The following is an 18744-nucleotide window of genomic DNA, read 5'->3' on the forward strand; positions in this document are numbered from 1 at the left end:
ATAAACAAGCCATTGTATGAAATTTTAGTTTGTATTGACTTGGCTAACGCTTTTTATGTAGCCTATTATAAAACTAGCAAATAGCTAGATGAGTTGACGTACGCCCTGGAAGACCTCTATGTATCCTCAAGGGTATGCGTACCTCTAGTTGAGAACCACTGCTGTATATAACAAATTCCTGACATACATAGCAGGCTGCAGAAACAGTCTTCCGAGACACACTGTGATGGTCCTGTTTTTAGACGCTTAAAATTAGGTTGGAAAAGGCACTGACTAGTAAATGTACCTTAGGGAATAATCCTGAATTGGCAGGGAAATAGCATTTTTTTAAACAGGTCTGTGTATCAGCCAGTCTTTTTGTTAATGGTACTGAACTCTGCTTTCAGCCATTGTGTTGCTGAAATGAGAAATAGCAGCTGGCTGAGAAACTGACAAATAGAGTATTGGGGCTTTGTTTTTATAAAAATATTAATGTAATTTAGTGTAATACTAAAGATCTAAATGTCTTAAAGATTGGAAGACTTGCTTCTGAAATGTATTTATAATTGGCATGAGTTTAGGGGAATGTGAAGAAACTCTTTGCCTTGTCGCAATTGTCAAGAAAAGTTGTCTTTGCAAATCATTCTCCCCGTCTGACAGTGGCATTTCCATAGTCCTAATTTTTTGTTGTATGGTGGTTAGAGAATAAATAATGATTTGGAGGGGAGAAAGGAAGTGTGTGTGGGGGGGTTCTCCTTGTGTTTCAAATGATTGTACTTAGATCTTTAATCAGTCAGGGCTGATGATTTTTGTTCACTTACTGGGTATCTTCCTTTTGGTAAGTGGGCTCATTACTGAGGAACCTTTTCTTCCTGAGTAATGCAAAGGAAATTAAATCTTGTAGACTAAGGATGTGAAGCTCATTTGGATGAGAGGGACAAATCCCATGTTTTATTATTGTCTGAGAGACCAGGTATATATTCAAAATGGCATACTTCCCTCCTTCCACAATGACACTAATGATAGTAGGTAATTCCCACAGAGATCAATGGGACAATAGAGTATTTATGTAGTATCTAAACTCTTATTTCTGTATTTTCTTTTCTGCAGCAGCTCCCAGTTCCTGCTCCTTGAGGGCTTTTCTCCCTCCTAACGTGTTCCGTCCACCAGAATGATTGGTTTATGTTGGCTTGGCATTGCCATCACCATGATCGCCTTTAATGTTGACACTTGAACATCATAACTTTGATTTAAACTCTGTTTATCCTTTGGGAGGTTCTCTGCAGCCATGAGAATGAGAACCTTTTTTAAAGAAGAGCTTAGATTCCACACAATCTGAGTATGTACTTCTGGGGGAAATCTGTGCCACGGCGCAATGCAGAATTTCCTTTTCCCCCCGCACAGAATTGGTGCTGCAGAGCTGCTGGCTGCCACTAGGGGCCACTGGAGAGTCCAGTTTTCCCAACCCCCAAATAAATGATACTGCTGTGGGGGAGGGGCAGGAGGAGCTGAAGGTTCTGAGGAGCTGCAGTTCCCAGCAGACTCTGAAGGAAGAAGGTGGCTTGCAGGAAACTCTACACAAGCCTGGGACCCAGGTTTTCTCCCTCTGGATTCCTGGGCTCTGGAAGATGCCCCCCCCCCCCCAGCTGGGCTCTGTGGGGGAGGGGGTCACAGGTGTCTAGGCTCGGCAGGGCCAGCAGCTGGGCTCTGGTGGGAGAGGGGGTAGAGGAACAGAAACTGGGTTGTCATAGGAGTTTATTTAACTCTCTTCTCTGGGGGAAATATTGTTTTTTGTTTTTGTTACAGATATAGTTGGTGACACGTATTTTGAAATAAACTACCAAAATAAGTGAAACTGGTATGATTATATAGTGTTACTTTGATAAATAAAATATGCATAATTTTGCAGAACTTTAGAATACTATGCACAGACATTTTTTTTTTTTTGGTGCAGAATCCCAGGATGAGAGTTATGTCATGTACCCTGTGCTAAGTAATCCGTTGCTGTGTAAAAGCATACAATGACCATCCTCAGTTTCTTCTGAACAAAACTGAAAACTTACCATCATCCTAAAGCAATATAACAGGTATAGAGGTAAAATTTTAGATCAAATTCCATGACCAAGCATGACTTGATTCTCATTCAGAAAATCTTGTAGTAGCTAAAGAGCACAGGATTCTTCAGCAGAATGCCATGCTATCAAACATAAACAAGATGTCAAAACGATGCAACTGCCTTTCATTTAAAAAAATTGAGATCTGTAGCAGAAAAGGTTACCTTCAGAAGGCATATGCGTTTTTCTGTACCTTTATTCAGATTTACGGTAGACTTCCTTCTACAGTTAAGAAAAGCAGCCTACCTTTTCTTCTGAACGTTGTGTATTAGAGAAGAGACAACTTTCTACCTCTTTCTGTTTCCCTGTGACCCTGGCTGCTGTTAGTGCATTTTTTTTAAATTTTATTTGTTTTGGTAACCTATCATATGAAATGTTTGCTTACTGTGAAAGTGACATACATTAGTTCTCATTGAATTTCCCTTCACACTCCCTCCATTTCATCCTTAGGAGGTAGGAAGAGCAGATCACAAGGTGACAGTAAGTGGTGTGATATGGTTCTACACTTTGGATATTTCTTTGTTTTTTAAGGCAGCTGGGGCCTGTAATAATCACAGTATTAGTGATACTGATTATAGCTGTTAAACATTTTAAACGATTTACATATTTAAGATATACTGGCCCTGCATTATTTATATATATATAAGCTGTGTGTGTCACTATATAAGCATATCAATTTCCAAACACAAAGGTCATTATTAACAAGTCTTGGTCAGTAATAACAAGACTGACAATGTGAATATGCAGCAAAAGAGTGTATTTTAAGGAGGTGGATTGTGATGTGGCTAAATCACAGGTCTGGGAATTGGGAGATTTAGATTCTATATACCGATATACAAGAGACTTTGTTATCTTGGGCAAATCTTTTAATCTCTCTGTTTCCTCATTCTTGAAATGGGAGTAATATTTCCTCAGCACCTTGAGATAAGAGGCTTAATTCATTGTTTGTTTGTTTATTTATTTTATTTTTTTTGGTGAACCTCTTTGAGATCCTCGTATTGAAAGAACTGTTAAATTGCATATTAGTTTGTTCAAGACTGTCACATAAAATTGGAGATATTCGAGGCAGCAGAGTAAGGGACTATAAAATGAGAATGTAAAATGAGTCCTGGTCTTCTGTTCTACTAGCACTGACCATATTATGTTACACTAACCTATTTGGTGAGTTAATAGGGTGAATAAAAGTGGGAGTATATTTGTTTTGTCCTTTTTGAATTCTTTTAACCTTAGAGTAGAAAATGGTATCTGAACTCTTCAAAAACAGCAGGTGAAATGCATAAAACACTTTTTTCCTTCTGATACCTGATTGCCTTGCAAAAGCAAAGCAATGACCAAAAACTTTCGTTGTGTGCGAGTACTCGTGTCTTGTTAGTATGCTGTCAGATGCACCAGGTAGTTCAAACTGTTGACCCTAACTGCCTTTGCAAATTGCCTGATGATGATTAACACCATAGCTTAAAGACCTAGCATTTCAGGTTTAAGCTAGCATAATACAAATACTCATTCTGAAAATGTGAAATGCACAGTTTGTTTTTTGGGCAAGTTAACATTAGAGGCCCACTGGTACCTTCTCTGAAATGTGAGAGTTTATGAATGGTGGTTTTAAATGATTAACATTAAGATGACACTTTAGATTGAAAGCTAATTTTTACCCACCATAAAAGGAAGCATCTGAAAGGCACTTTAATACACAGATTGGTTTACATCTTCTAATGTTTACATATTCAGACTTCAGCCTGAGCTCTACGACCCTCCTGCCTTGCAGGATCCTAGAGCCTGGGCTCTAGCCTGAGCCCAGAAGTCTACACCGCAATGGAACAGTGTTGCAGACTGAGTCAGCCGATATGGGCCAGCTGCAGGTTTTTCATTGTAGTGTAGGCGTACGTTGTGGGAGCAGCTTCTGGCTGGGGGGTGTGTGTTGGCTGATGAACCTAGTGTGTGTGGGGTGGTTCTTAAATCCACAGAAAAGAAAATGATTTCTTTACCCTCCATGAGGCTCCCTTTCCTTCTACAGATTTCCTAATGTCATAGGAAGGGGATCCTTGCGTCTGTAGGCCTTGAGGGGGAGATAAGTGAGAACAAGGAGGTGGAGGAAGGAGGTGGATCAACACTTCCTTTTTTTGAGACTTGTCCACACAAGGAAGTTGCACTTTTCTTTTTCCAGCACAATCTGCCTTGTGTCAGCACACACCTGAGCTTCTGTCTGCTTATCTTGCTAACTAAATTATTAAGCCACTTCACTTCACTGACTTAACTCAGTTTTGTTGGAATTCATTGGTGCAAGGTCCATGTGGATGAGTTGCCATTCTGATATAAATACTTCAATTCAATTAGTTTTTCTATGGCTATCCATGCTGCAGTTGGTCATTGGTGAACTGACCTGTCTGGTTAATTATGCACACTCCACAGCTCTAGAGTCAGGATCCCCTAGGTAAGATATCCTGTGTCTTCGCCTCCTGTCCCCACCCTCAGGTCTGTTCTTCTGGCATATGCCCATGTTGTCTCTTTGTGACTCAGACTCATTACAAGGTGTGAGGCAGTTGTAGTTCCCCATGCTTCCACATGGTCCCATAAAGAAGTCCTTGGATTTAATTTTGCCATGGGGAGAGAGAGCACACCCAGTCTCATCTCTCCAATGGTCACTGGAATGCTAAGGTTTAGTAAATGAAGGAAATGGGTTACTCCTAGGACAAATCTCCATGCCAGAGCAAAGCCAAGGAGCAGCAACAGAACTATAAAATACACAGGATGACCAGGCCTCTGGCAGTACGTGCACTATGTGTGCGTGCTGTGAGGGGTTGGATTTTTTTTTAAAGTTTTCTTTAAGCCCACAGGAGGGAAGAACCTCCAACAAGTTTTAGGTGGCCTCTTGGTTCTCAACATGTGAAGCTCTCATTTACAAAGCTCTGAAGTCTCTTTATGAAGAAAAAAATTCCAATAGTGCCCCTCTTAATGGCTGGGTTACATTCTGTCAGTCTTTGAGGAAAAGGGCTAGAAAATAATGTTTTAAATTAAAGTTTAGGGTTCTACCAGCCCTCTGTTGCCTTAATTAAGCATGACAGGGCTGACATTACCTAAATTTCTAATAAGAGAAATTTTATTAACTTTTGATAGGATAGGTTACTGTTCAGAATTATAGTGAAGGTACTAAATCACTGTTAAGGGAGTCCAGTGAGGTAATTTTTCTTCTTTAATACAAATTGGCAAAGCGTTATAAGGAAACTATTTACCTGCTGTTTTCTAATGGATCCTAATTCAAGAACCAACTCTGTTTTTGTAGTGGAAAGAGACTGTCTGTCTGCTTCTGCTGTCCTGACAGGGTAGGTGGAGTCCTTCCTCAACACTTCCTTGGTCATGCGGCAGTAGTTCATTCCTTACTTCTGCTGTTCCAGCTCTCTCAGAATTTTTGGTAGGCTTAACTTTTTTAGTGGGCTTCTCCAACAGAAATAGAAAAATGGAAATTGCCAGAGTTGTATTACTTCACTTTACATTTGCTGTGGATCCTGCTTGGCGTTCAGACTTCCCCACTGACTTCAGGAAAATATATTTTTATCTTTTTCACATGTAGTGGAATTGAGAGCTTGCCTCCCTTTTTTTTTTTTTTAATTTAACCCTTTCTCTTTACTTGGTTTGCTTTCATTTCCTTCATATTCTGTATGATGCTTCATGTGAACATTTCCTCAATCCCCTTTTCTTTCTTCAGTGAAGTAGAAATTGGTAGTCTTATTTCACTTTCAGAACATAGAAGGAACTTTCTCAGCTATCATTAACTTTCCGGAAGCTTCTGATCAGCTTTCTTACAAGTCATCCAGTATCTCATTAGATTGAGCAGTAGTGAACAATTAAGTGCACATGAAGTATGAGGGCAGTCTGGGAGATGGTGGAATTATCTTGGAAGTTCCAGACATACAGAAGTTTAGTTTTGAAATATAAAACTAAAACTGAGAGAATCTTCACTTGCTGAGAAGAATTGAGGGAGTATATACTTCTCTTGAGGCCAAATCCTGTTCCTATTTTGTTCCCACAGAATATTCTTACAGGTTTTGTTTTGTGGAGCAAGATGTGAGGGGACAGGACATGGTGGGCATATATAGAGATGCACACTAGAATCCAGCTCTGCGTGCTATTGTGCTGCAGAAACTTTGGCTGAGGTTGATTGCTGCTGTACAGAATAACTGACCATTCTTCTGCATGTAGTTAGGACACAAGTGGCATAGTCCTTAGCCCTAAAACTGGAGTTCGTGGCCTTGTTTGCTGTACTGATGCAATGTCCTGTTTTCCTCCTCTTCCAATCCCTGGCAGAACTCCCTAGTGCTCAGGCTGGGTTTGGGGCCTTAAATTTGTAAATTCATCTCTCTCTTCAGGCTGTTTCCTGCATATTCAGAAAACAAAAACTGCATTTGTGTATGTTTAGAAGGCCTTCTTTGGAACCATGAAGAGTAGACCCTTATATCTTTTTAGATGAAAACTTACATTTCTGAAGAATTTAAGGGAGTCTTTCTTCTTTACCATTCACAAGGGAAAATTTCCTTCTCTCCACTGGCAAGGAGATTTCTGGAATAATGTTTCCAATTCCAAGTTCTTTTCTTCCCTGCTTAAAGGGACACTAGCCAAATCTGTTTGAATAAGAAGAAAATAACTTTCTTTATTCCAAAAATGCTGTTTTGTTTGCACACAAGTCTTGGGGGCCTGCTCTTGTGTATTTGCCTGCACTTCACATATGTAGGTGTGTCACAGCCTATGAAGTAGTGTTCTTAAACTGTTAAACATTCCTCTGTATCTACATAACCAAATAAATGGATCTCAAATGGATACTTGAGATTTCACTTTTAAAAAATATTAATAGTAAAATGAGGAGGGGCAGATTCAGACCAATATTCTACATTCACTCTTCTTAAGTTTTTCCTAAGTGTAACACACTTGGTGTTAACAAGATTGACTATCCTTTAACAGTAATTTGTAAATATTTTGCCTTATGACAATTCTCCTTAAATCAAAGGGAGGAGGCAGAGGAAGAACACTTAAAATGTAATCTGTGATTGACTACTGATGTGGGTTACCATCTGGAAAATTAATGCAAAGCAGCTACAGCCTTCTGACGTGCTACAAGGTCCTATAGCTTGTTGCTTCCAGACCGGTTAAACCTCTCTTGTGTCTTCATAGGCTATGGGATACTATATTTAAAAATGTTGCTGCTACCATTTGTTTTGCATGTATTATGCTTCCAAGACTGGGAATAATCTGCCAATCTGACTGGCTTGTTTTATGATCATTCCTTTTAAAACACTATATGTATAGAAAGCCCCTAATAGACCTTGGGCTAAATTACGTAATTCTGAACAGGGTTGTCCTTCCTTCAGATTTTACATTGCTGAGAGACAAAATTAGAAAATTGTTGATACCAGGAAGTTATCTGGTTAGTAGATAATTACCATACTTTCCAGTATTAGTAAATTCTAAAGTTTATGGTATAAATGAGAATTACCCATTCCCTATGTTAAAAAAACCAACAAAACAATGTCCACACCCATCTCTTCCCTTCCCTCTCCCCCACCCCTTGAAATAAAATGATTTGGAGAGGGACTATGCATTTCTTATTTCATTCTGAGTTAATTCAGTAGATATTGCTTGGTTTGTATCTTGGGGTGGGGATGGGAAGGAAGATTTCCTTGTAATGGGATTCTTTGTGTTGATCTAACAGCAGGGTATACTGTTAAACAGTCATTTCTTGTTTGAGTTGATTGCATTTAAGTGGTAGGTGTAGTGTTTAGATATTATATAAAAGAGAATGTTAAATATGAATTTGAAACTCCTGCATTCTTCAAAAGTGGTGAACGTGCAAGTGTATTATGCAGCTCCTCCCAAACGTCTATAGCCATGGTGTTTGTGCATCTTGAATATGCCACATTTTACATAACTTTTTTTGAAATGTGCAAAAATAGTCCCTATTAGTGTCCCCTCCAGCCCCCCGAGGAACGATTGGTCCAGTAATTAAAGTGCTAGTCTGCACCGTGACACCCAGGTTCAATTCCTTGCTCTGCCTCAGACTTCTTGTCTGAAACTGGACAAATGATTTAGTCTCTGCCTCAGTTTCCCATCTCTACCCCACAGGGGTATTGAGAGGATAAATGCTTTAAGGATTATATGGCACTAAGAAGATTGAGGGGATTGGGGCCATATAGGTACCTATGATAGATGGGTAGATTCACGTGTTCTCCTTGTGCAATTTCTTTTCTTTTTTTAACTTCAGAAGTTGGACCTTGAAAGAAATTTATAACCCATAGTAAAAGGTTCTATAGCCATATAAATAAAAAGAAAACAAGAAAAGAAGTCTGACTGCTAAGCACTGAGGATGGGGTGGAGATTAAAGATAATCTAGGCATGGCCATCACCTAAACAAATACTTAGCCTCAGTTTTTAAAAAGGGTAATGAGTTTAGGAGTAGTGCCAGGGTGGCCAATGGAAATGAGGATATGGAAGTAGAAATTACTACATCCAAGGTGGAAGTCAAATCAAACATCTTTAAAAGGAGTAAATTGGGGTGGGGAGTAGTAATCTCTATCCAAGAATAACTTTCCCATCTTCTCCAGTTTAACTAATAATTTCCCATGTGGAACTGTATCAGATGCCTTACTGAAATCCAGGTAGATTAGATCCACTGCATTTCCGTTGGCTGTTTTTTTTTTTTTTTTAAATGATATCTTCTCAAAGAAAGATCAGGTTGGTCTGGCAAATCTACTTTTTGTAAGACCATGTTGTATTTTATCCCAATTACCTTTTACCTCTGTCCTTAACTACTTTCTCTTTCAAAATTTGTTCTAAGACCTTGCATACATCTGATTTTAAACTAACAGACTTGTTGTTTCCCCCTTCTTAAAAATAGGCACCCTCCAACCCCCTGCCCCTAGCCATGAGCCCCCTAGCACACACGCAAACTGCTACTGCTGGTCCAGTGGCTGCCCGACTCAGGCAGGCCCTGAGCCAGCACCAGCCGCTGCAAAAGTCAAAAAAAGTCACGGAATCCGTGACCTCTGTGACAGACTCACAGCCTTACTCATGAACCATGGATAAGTTCCTGCATACACTGACTCCCGGGCAATGTTAAGATCTCTGGGTATATACTTTCCTACGAACAAAAAGAGATTTAGTAGGTCTCAAATTGCCCAGAGGTCATACCCTGCCTAGTTGTCTGGATTTCACCACTGAACCCGCTGGAAAGAGACACACATTCTAGAGAGAGAGCGCAACTTGACCAGTCATCATTGAAACAAGTTTGATGGTTTGTTGGGGGTTTGATTCTTTATGCACCTCTAACTGACATGCTGCAACCATTCACCCACCTCCTCGCTTTTGGAGAGTGCCTTTCCCGTTTCCAACAGGCTTAGTGGCGAATTACAACAGACAAGTCATAGAGGCGGATAACATCGGGCTACACCATCCACTTTATGTCCCTCTCTTTCTTCCCTCTTCGGGGTCCCTCTCATGATCAAGAAGGGCACACTGTCCTTTGCTTAGGAGCAATAGAGCCAGTTCCATCTCTTCAGAGAGGGTAGGGGTTTTATTAAAGTATTTTCTTGCTGCAAAGAAGGATGGAAGATGACTCATCTTAGATCTAAGACCAATGAATAAATTTGTAAAGTCTCAGAAGTTCAAGGCGGTGACTCTGGAAGCTATAATTCCTCCTCTAGAAGAGATTGTTTTTTCACCCTTAACTTACAGGGCCCCAATTATCCGCGTACTCTTCCCCTCTCCACCCCCCAGGAAACAAGTTAGATTTACCATGGGCCAGGATCATTTTCAATACTGCGTATTCTCAAAGGTTCTAGTGATAGTAGCTGCTTACCTTCATCAAGAGGAGATTTTAGTCTTCCTGTATCTCAATGACTGGCTACTCAAGAGACAGTCTTACGAAGCAGTACCGGCTTCCACCCAGACAGCCTGTTCTGTCTTTTTTATTTTTTTTATTTTATTTATTTTTTTCTTTTTTGGAGGTCTCTTTCCAGTGTAGAAATGTACTTTACATTGTGATCAGCCCTTATTCAATATATTGCTTGACAAAGTCACCAGCTATTGCCCTGCTTCTAATCCACTTTTTTTTGTTGAGAAGGAGAAACTTGAGAAAATTGTACCTCCATGCCATTTGGAATCCTTGGATATCCTTGATTCTTTTCATTTTGTGTTTTGGACTGGGCATAGCATTGAGATTGCTCTGGTCTCTGTGGTTGACTTCATTCTAGCAAAGGATGCTGGTCAGGTAGCCATGTTTAATTTTATTAATATTTGTCAGCTGCCTTTGATACTGTTGACTTTAGATTCTGATTTGCTTGTGGACCCATCCAGTGTGGGTCATATGATTTTCATTGTTCTCAGAGGCTTGGGCCTATTGCTTACTGGCTCTCAAGTGCCTGTTGTACAGTTCCATGAGGCTTCATCTTTCCTGATCCTCATGTATGCGAGGCCACTGTGGAAGACTGCAAGACTATTTTGGTTGATGGGGCTACCAATCGGGGGATGACCTCTATCTTTTCTTCACCAGCCCTTACTGTGAGGGTGCTCGGTTTTTTCTCTCTGCCTGGTTAGGCATCTACAACGTATTCCTTAGAAATCTAGACCATGCCACAGTAATCAGTCTGTCGCCTTGATTTGACAATATGCTCTACATGGGGCTATAGTTGGACTACTTGAAAGCAGCAGATGGTATTTCCTGCTTGCTAGGTGATGGTAGTCAATAAACATACTAGGTTTTCAGCAACTGTGCTGTCTTTCAGGTGTAATTCACTGTGAGGGTCTTTTAAGTATGGTTAGGTTCAGGGTGGATTTGATTTAAATCAAATTGATTTAAATCACTAGTCAAGAAGACTCTATTTAATCTTGGATTGCTACATAAAAGTGCATTCTTGTTGGCTGTTATAACCTTAATACATATTCTTCGCAACTCAGATGTAGGTTTCATTTTTAGAAGATGCACACTATACATTTATAAAGCGATTTATTTTGAAAACTTTTCAGATTAGCTTTTACAACTATATCAGAAAATGAATAATTGTTTGGTTATTTCATTTACCAAAGGTAACTGAAGCAGATATTTATGAAGTCATTGGGATGTGAACAGTCTCCAGTTCAACAGGATAATCATTAATATTTGGAGGATTTTCTTGCCATGTTGTATTAGGAGGAGAACATCACCAGACAGACATTTAAATGGTTTTATTTAACTATAACAACCACCTTATGTATTCTGGATTTTTTTTCTTCAACAGCAAACATACAATATTGTAACAAAACAAGCATATGCATTTTTGAATTTAGTTAAACATTCAAGATTTTTAAAATCAGGTTTGTTGTTAAAATTAACTAAAATAGTTAAATGAAATATATTTTTAAAAAAACAAATTAAATTTGACTACGTCAGTCAGGTCAACACGAGAAACTTAAAATACTGGCTTCTGCAGCTAACTCAGTCATCTTTACCATTTTCCTGTTTGTTCCTGTAAAGTGTGGGTTCTTAATCTGGAAAAGAAAAAAGCTTTCCTGCTTTTTCAGGTCCCAAACGATTTCTCAATTTAGAATGAATTAGTCCAAAGGAAGAAAATATTCTTTCTACACCGGCAGAAGAAGCTACTGCTGTTAAGTGAGATTATCCCTTGAACAGTCTCTGAATCCAAGTGCTTAAGTGACTTCCACCAGTTCACTGGTGTGACTTTCTTTAAAACATCCTCAGCAAACTTATTTCTTGAATGGTTCGCCCTTTAGTTCTGAAGTTTATTAAGGTTGGCATTATGGAGGGATGATTGCTGGATGCCCATGTCATAGCCAACTCCCCTGCTTCAGCAGTTAAGGTTTGACCCTGGTACAGAGTATTGAGAATATTTGCAAGAAAAGGAGCTGGAGACCGTGCTTGTCCCATTTGTTTTTTTAATGCTTGTAATTCAACTCTGTCATTGCATATTTTTCTTTTTAAGATCTCACTCAGTTCCTTCCAAATTTCAACTGTGTCAGCAAATAAACAGCGCTTTCTCTGCATTTTGTTCAAGGCTACAGAAATAGGCTTCAGGGTACTCAGCATGTGTTCAACATTTCTCTTAATCCCAATGTTGAGAACTTGGGCTGTGACAGTGCCATCTATTTTTTCACAATTTGGTCACAAACTGTCATCAGATTAGGCCAGTTTTTGATACAGTGCTCAAAACAGTCCACGACTGAGTTCCATCACATGTCTTGTGGGAGAGTTAGCTTGGTTCCTCCCCCTTTTTTCAGAGCAGCTGCTGCAAAGTAGTTGTTATGGAAGTATTTTGCAATTTCAACAACATTTAACTTTTTTATTTCTGGAACACTGAAGTCTTTGGCTAGGAGGTGCATCAAATGAGCTCTACAACTGTATGTTAGCTTGGGACTCTCTTCTACATTTCTTCTCATCTTGGATACATTTGCAGCATTGTCTGTGACCAGCCTGCATACTAGACATTTTAAATTTTTTTCCACACTTTGTTATAGCTTTTACTGCTGCTGCTTGTAAGTATTCTGCTCTGTGTGCATTTCCTGATGTATCAATTGTTTCTGGAAGGAAGACATTTCCTTCTGTTGCCACACAAGCAAATACAGCAGGATCATTGTGGACATTGCTCCACCCATCAAGACTCAGGTTAATAATTTCACCCTCTAGACCTGTTGCACACTGCTCAATTTCTCTTTCATACACTTTATCCAGCAGTTTGCCTGTGACACCTGCACTGTTGGGTGGACTGTATCCTGGTCTTAATAACTGAACCATGTTAATAAAGTGTGGGTTCTTAATTATACGGAAAGGAGAGTTCGTTGCATAAACTGGGCAATTTTTTCATCAATTACCTCTTTTTTTGTAATCTGCTGGTTCTTATCAAAAACTTACCTATGGTTGTTTCTGGATGATGGAGATTTTTTTTCTCTTTGCTACAGGTGATATACTGTGGCTATGTGACATACATGATGTGACTGAAACGCTATCATTGGCAGATAACTCTGAAACTATAGAAAATGATGGTGATCTTGAAGGTGGATAGTCTTCAGAATCCTGTATGTTGAGGAAGGATTCTCCTAAACAAAATAAGTCAATGCAGTTATTTAATTATTATTGCCACACTGCTCATTTAGTATTACTCCATTGCATTCACTGACACTGGGTACTACTTTAAAGGTGAAACTGTAAAAGGAAGATCTGCCTATTTCAGCTATTTATTTTTTATCACACTGCATCTAAAATGCTAGTACCATACAGTAGCAACTATATTTTTTGCTCAAACATGAGAATTCAAGAATAGTCCAGAAGGAAGACAGGCAGTCCTTAAGAAAGAAGTGTGAAATAAAAAAGTTTACCAACCCAAAGATCCTGCATGTTCAGACATGTTCCTTTCATCATCTTCAATGCAGCTTCCTCCTGAGAAGGAACACTTCTCATGATGTCGTTATTTTGGGCAACCAGGCCTTGCATTTCTTTGTTTCACTGTTTGCATTTTGCACGCATGCCTATCTTACCCACAGGTAGAGGAACTTCATTAAAATATTCCCAAACTGGGTCTCTTTTACAGCCTGCTGCCATTATAGGTTTTTCCTTCTAGTGAGAATAGTATGGTAGATCTCAAATCAATGAAGGCTACGCTCAGAAAGACCTCAAGACTTCTGGAATATGCTGCTCAAACAGTTTCACTTTTGTTACTACTGCCTGTCACTCCCTTCTCACATTTATCTCCAGACTTCTTCTTTCTCCAGATCTATTCTGCCCCAACAATCTTCTAATTCATTAAACTTTTTGAAACTTTTTGCACTTTTTGAGAGAGGTAAGGGATTGACTCTGTGTACACAAATTTGCAGAGGGACAATAGGGTTGAGGTCTGTTATTTCTCACCTCTGTATAATATTATTATTTATTTTATTTTTGCTGTTAACAAATGTTCTCTGGAGACACTAATCCACAGTTTGAGAACTGCAAAACCAAGCATCTCTGATAGTGCTCAGTCTAGAAGATACCGAGTCCCATTGGGTAGATAGAAAGATTAAACTAAATCTATCCACAAGTCCCTGGAACCCCATAAGATTGGGTCCCCTAATCCATGAACTATTGGAACTCATTTACAAAACTTTTTTTAAACATTACATGAATATATTGTTTCATACTGTGGAATTAGAATTTATAATCCCTATTCCATGATGTTTTTGATATCTTTGAGCTATGATGTATCTTAATTAAAACTATCTTTAGATAGGATTCTCTCCCCCTCCCCTGCAAAAAGTATTTTATAAAAAAAAAAAATCTGATTTTTATCCACCCTGGTTAGGTTATTGGCTATCTGAAACTTTCTCCTTATCAGCGGAGGTCAGCCCAGGTGCTTGAACTAAAACTTCAGATGTTTAATGCCATGAGGCAGTTGTGGGGGCAGGACACTTCTGGTGTTGGGTTTTTGGCTCTGGAGATTGCTCCCTCTTCAGATTTAATGAATCACAAGCTTACTGACATTCAGGATGGTCCAAGTGCTATTTTTCTCAAGTAGGGAGAAAATTTGGTGATTTGGTTGTTTTGTGGACAATGGTCTTTGTCCTTTGCAAGATGTAATTATGTTGTGTTAGACTGGATATATGTACTCTGAGCCTTAATGTATGGTGCATGTCTTTAAAAAAACAAAACAAAAAACCACACCTTCCCTCCCCCCATAAATATCTTGCTTAATATTACTTCACTAACATACCAACCCCCCTCAGTCTCCACCTTCAAGAAATCACTTAAAACAAGGTTGGGTATAGGTTTTTATTTGTGTCCTATTTTTGCATTTTAAATCCTTTCAGACTGTCATCTCTGCTGCTAAACTATGCTGTATAAAGTGTACTTCTGTGGTACTTAATAAATGATGATTTGAAAGCAGTTTATTTTGACATTAGAGGTCAAGTTATGTAGCTACACCAAAAGGTTCCTAACATGGTTGTCTGTCTCTATAAAACCCATCTATATACAGGCTGCTGTTAGCCCCATCCACCCTCACTTCGTATACATCTGCAAAGTATGAATCATATGTGTTGTGGAATGCAGTTTCTGTGTAACATAAAGGTCAAGCCTCTGAGCTTCGGGGTTGAATGCCCATATGTGGCTACTTAGGTTTCTAGGTAAAGCAGAGTAAGGTCTAATATCTGTCTTGGGTTCCTACTGTTGGCCTTGGATTTTTCAGCCAGAATTTGGTCCACTTATACCAATATATTTTTAGATTACCCTATGAACATCTGGTTGAAATATATCGTAGAAGATTCTTATAATTTGCTTATTCTTCCAAATTATAAATACAAGCTAAAACATTTACTATTTTTCTTTTTCTAAGTGGAACCACATAATTTCAGCAGTTCTCTAGTGGTCTGTTTTTCAAAAGGGTTAAAAATAATAAAGGAGCTAAAACTAATCTTAGATTTAATTGCACTACTTTTTATTTTTTTAAACATAATTTGCTGTGTATTGGCTCTTATCTATCTTGGTAAAGGAGTTATTCATGTTTTGATGTTCTACATAAGTACTGTTGTGCTTGAGTTGGTTTCTCTAAAAGTTTTAAATCAGCTTAAATTAACTATATTGTGAACTGTTTTCAGAGTAACAGCCGTGTTAGTCTGTATTCGCAAAAAGAAAAGGAGTACTTGTGGCACCTTAGAGACTAACCAATTTATTTGAGTATGAGCTTTCGTGAGCTAAATTGGTTAGTCTCTAAGGTGCCACAAGTACTCCTTTTCTTATTGTGAACTGTGTGCCATATCTCAATTTTGGCATCTCCCTCAAAATTCCTTTGAATTTCATGTGAATTCAATATGTTGAATATGGAATGCAGCCTAAAATATCTCCAAAACTAGTTTCCATGTGAGTCCACTTTAAAATGTGGTACTTCTTCAAGGGGCCTCTTCACATACCCATTCTTGATGTGCCAGAAGGCTTGGACTGGCACTTTCATGTCTCCTACCTCTGAATGTTTGAAGGGGGCATCTGTAAAAGGGATATGGCACACAGACTACATCATTTCCTTACAACTGTGATGATAGGTGGGTCAGGAACCTTGCCAGGTCCTTGGAATTGGATTTTTTGGACTAGATCATTTCCAGTGACTTCTTTAATTAGGCATTCAGTGTTTTTTCTTTTTTTTGGCTCAGGATCTGATGCAGTTCCTTTGTTCTGGTATGTTGGAATCAAAGACAAAGAAACCAGGGTTCCGGAGGTGCACCTCTTGCCCAGCATTGTTTCCTCTGCTTAATGTACTTCTGGGGGAATTCTGCAGCAGTGCGCATGCACAGAATTTACGTTCACTGCAGATCTTTGCTTTCCTAGAGAAAAATGACTTGCTGACTGAGAAGCAAAGGGAAGCCACAAGAGTAGTCATACAACCCTCCCAAGCAGTATATTTCAGGGGCCCAGGGCAGCCAGCAGAGAGGTAAATCACTGTTGGGTAGGAGGCAGGACTAGGGAAGACCTGGTTGGTGGCTTCTATCCTGTACCGGGCTCAGCTGCTAGTCCTGGCTGGGCTGGGGGGGACAGGACTTCCTCTTCCCTTGCATGGCATCCAGGGCCAGGTCAGACCCATCTCCAGATTTCTCCCCTGGCTGAAGGAAGCTCTGCAAACTCCCTGTTTCCTGCATTCCTCAGCTGCAAGGGGGGATCCCTGTACAGGGAGCTGCTCCCCCATCTGCCCAACCCCTGTGCATCCAGACCCTCCCGCCGAGCCCCACACTCAGAATCCCTCCTCTGATGAGCTCCACTTTCCCTGCATCTGGACCACTCCAACAAGCCACCTGGATTCCCACCCCACTGAGCCCCAACAAGCTGCATCTGGACCCTCCCCTGCATCTTCCACGCACCCCTGCTGAACCCCAACCATCGCCTGGACCCCCTCAGAGTCCCATTTCCATTGCACCCAGAATCCCTCCCCAACAAGCCCCTGTGCATCCGGATCCCCCTGCACCTGGATCCCCCACGGAGCCGCCTGCACCCAGATTGCCCCACACAGAACCCTTTCAACCCACACCTGGATCCCCCCACACTAATCCCCTTCCCACTTCGGTCCTGCCTTGCTGAGCCTGCCCGCCCACACCTGATGCACCTGGCACCCAGGGGCAGGGCCCTGGGGTGTTTCTGGGGCAGGCCAAGTTCTTGCACTTGTCGTTGTCAGGGTTTGGTTCAGCCTCACTGCTGAGTCTGTGTCCTGGGGGGAGCTGCACAGTGATCTCCCACCTTTGTGCAACCAGTGGCCTATGCTCCCCAATGCTATGCTGGAGCCTCCACATTTAGTTCACAAATAAAATTTGCAGAACTTTAAAATATTTTTGCTGCAGAATTTTTAATTTTTTGGCGCAGAACACTCAAGAATATTAATGGAAAGTAATTAACTTTTTTCCTTGCTCTGTGTGCATCACCCTCAGCACCAGAAAGGACTATTAGAATTGCCTCCTTGCTATGCTGTTGAGGCAGCGTTAGTGGCTAAACCTTCTGGCTTTGAAATGCATGGTTTCTTAAGTGTGGTGACACCAGGTTCCGCTCTGACCTCTGAGGGGGGTTAAAAAGCCTGGTATGGTGTCAATAATTATGAACCCACAAAGATTTACTCCTGGGGAAATTCTGCACCAAAAAATTCTGCGCACAATATTTTAAGATTTTGCATATTTTATTTGTCAAAATAACACAACAGAATTATGCCAGTTTCAATTATTTTGTTAATTTATTTCAAAATATCTGTCAGCAAGTATGTCTGTAAGAATACAAACCAAAACAAAGATTCTGGTAAAAAAAAAATTCTTCTTTTTTTCTTTTTTTTTTTTTTGGACAAATAGATTCCTTACTTGGCATATTAATACAGAACTTTGTATTCCTTTAAATTACAATATTGAACTGTGTATTTCCTGCACTCATCAGAAACAGTGCAAAGGCTTGGGGGAGTCAAGGATAGCAGAGGAGCTGAGAGAAAGGAAAGGAGCCTGGGGTGAACTTGGAGGGTTGTTGCATGTGGGTTTGAGAAGTATGGAATGGGTTTTTTGAGGGGTAGGGGTGGTGTTGTTGGGGAGCCTCCCACATGCAGAACCTGGCTGACCCCAAGCCTCTCCCATTGAGACAGACACATCTGTCCCTGTCCCCGAACCCCTCATCCCCAGAGGTCTCTGCTGCCCCCTCCATCCCCATGTGGCCTTACATCCCCACTCCCATTCAACCCCTGGCTCAAGGCTGTCACCCCACTAGTGCCTGAGCCCATGCCCCACTCTGTCCCCCCAGCCATTCTGAACCCCAGTCTGTGCCCCCCACCAACAGCTCTGTGTGCCCCACTCTGTCTTAACCTAGCTCTGTGGGCAGGGTGCAGTGATGAACTTCTCCTCCTGAGGGAATTGCACAGAATCTTTCTTTTTCCCCCCCACAGAAAATACATTCTGCCCCAGAGGTGCTGCTGTTCCGCCTTTTACCCATTAGATTCTGCTGTGGTACCAGAACCGCCAGCTGTGTTCATGCCGCTGGCTGGTCTGGTGCCACAGCAGACTCTGGTGGGAAAAGTTGGAACTGCCGCACTTGGGCAGTATATATTTTCTGCTGGGGGCGGGGAGGGAGGTAGAATTCTGCACCAAACATGAATTCTGCACATGTGCAGTGATGCAGAATTCCTCTAGAAGTGAA

The 18744-nt window shown here is 40.5% G+C and overlaps 1 protein-coding gene across 7 annotated transcripts in view; it reads left to right on the forward strand.

The window, feature by feature from the left end:
* The window catches only part of RSBN1L (round spermatid basic protein 1 like), a 94241-nt gene that overhangs the window by 3254 nt on the left and 72243 nt on the right, over positions 1-18744 (forward strand). The window lies entirely within an intron of this gene.

The sequence above is a fragment of the Lepidochelys kempii genome, chromosome 1 (genome assembly GCF_965140285.1).
Source record: "Lepidochelys kempii isolate rLepKem1 chromosome 1, rLepKem1.hap1, whole genome shotgun sequence".
Lineage (NCBI taxonomy): Eukaryota > Metazoa > Chordata > Testudines > Cheloniidae > Lepidochelys > Lepidochelys kempii.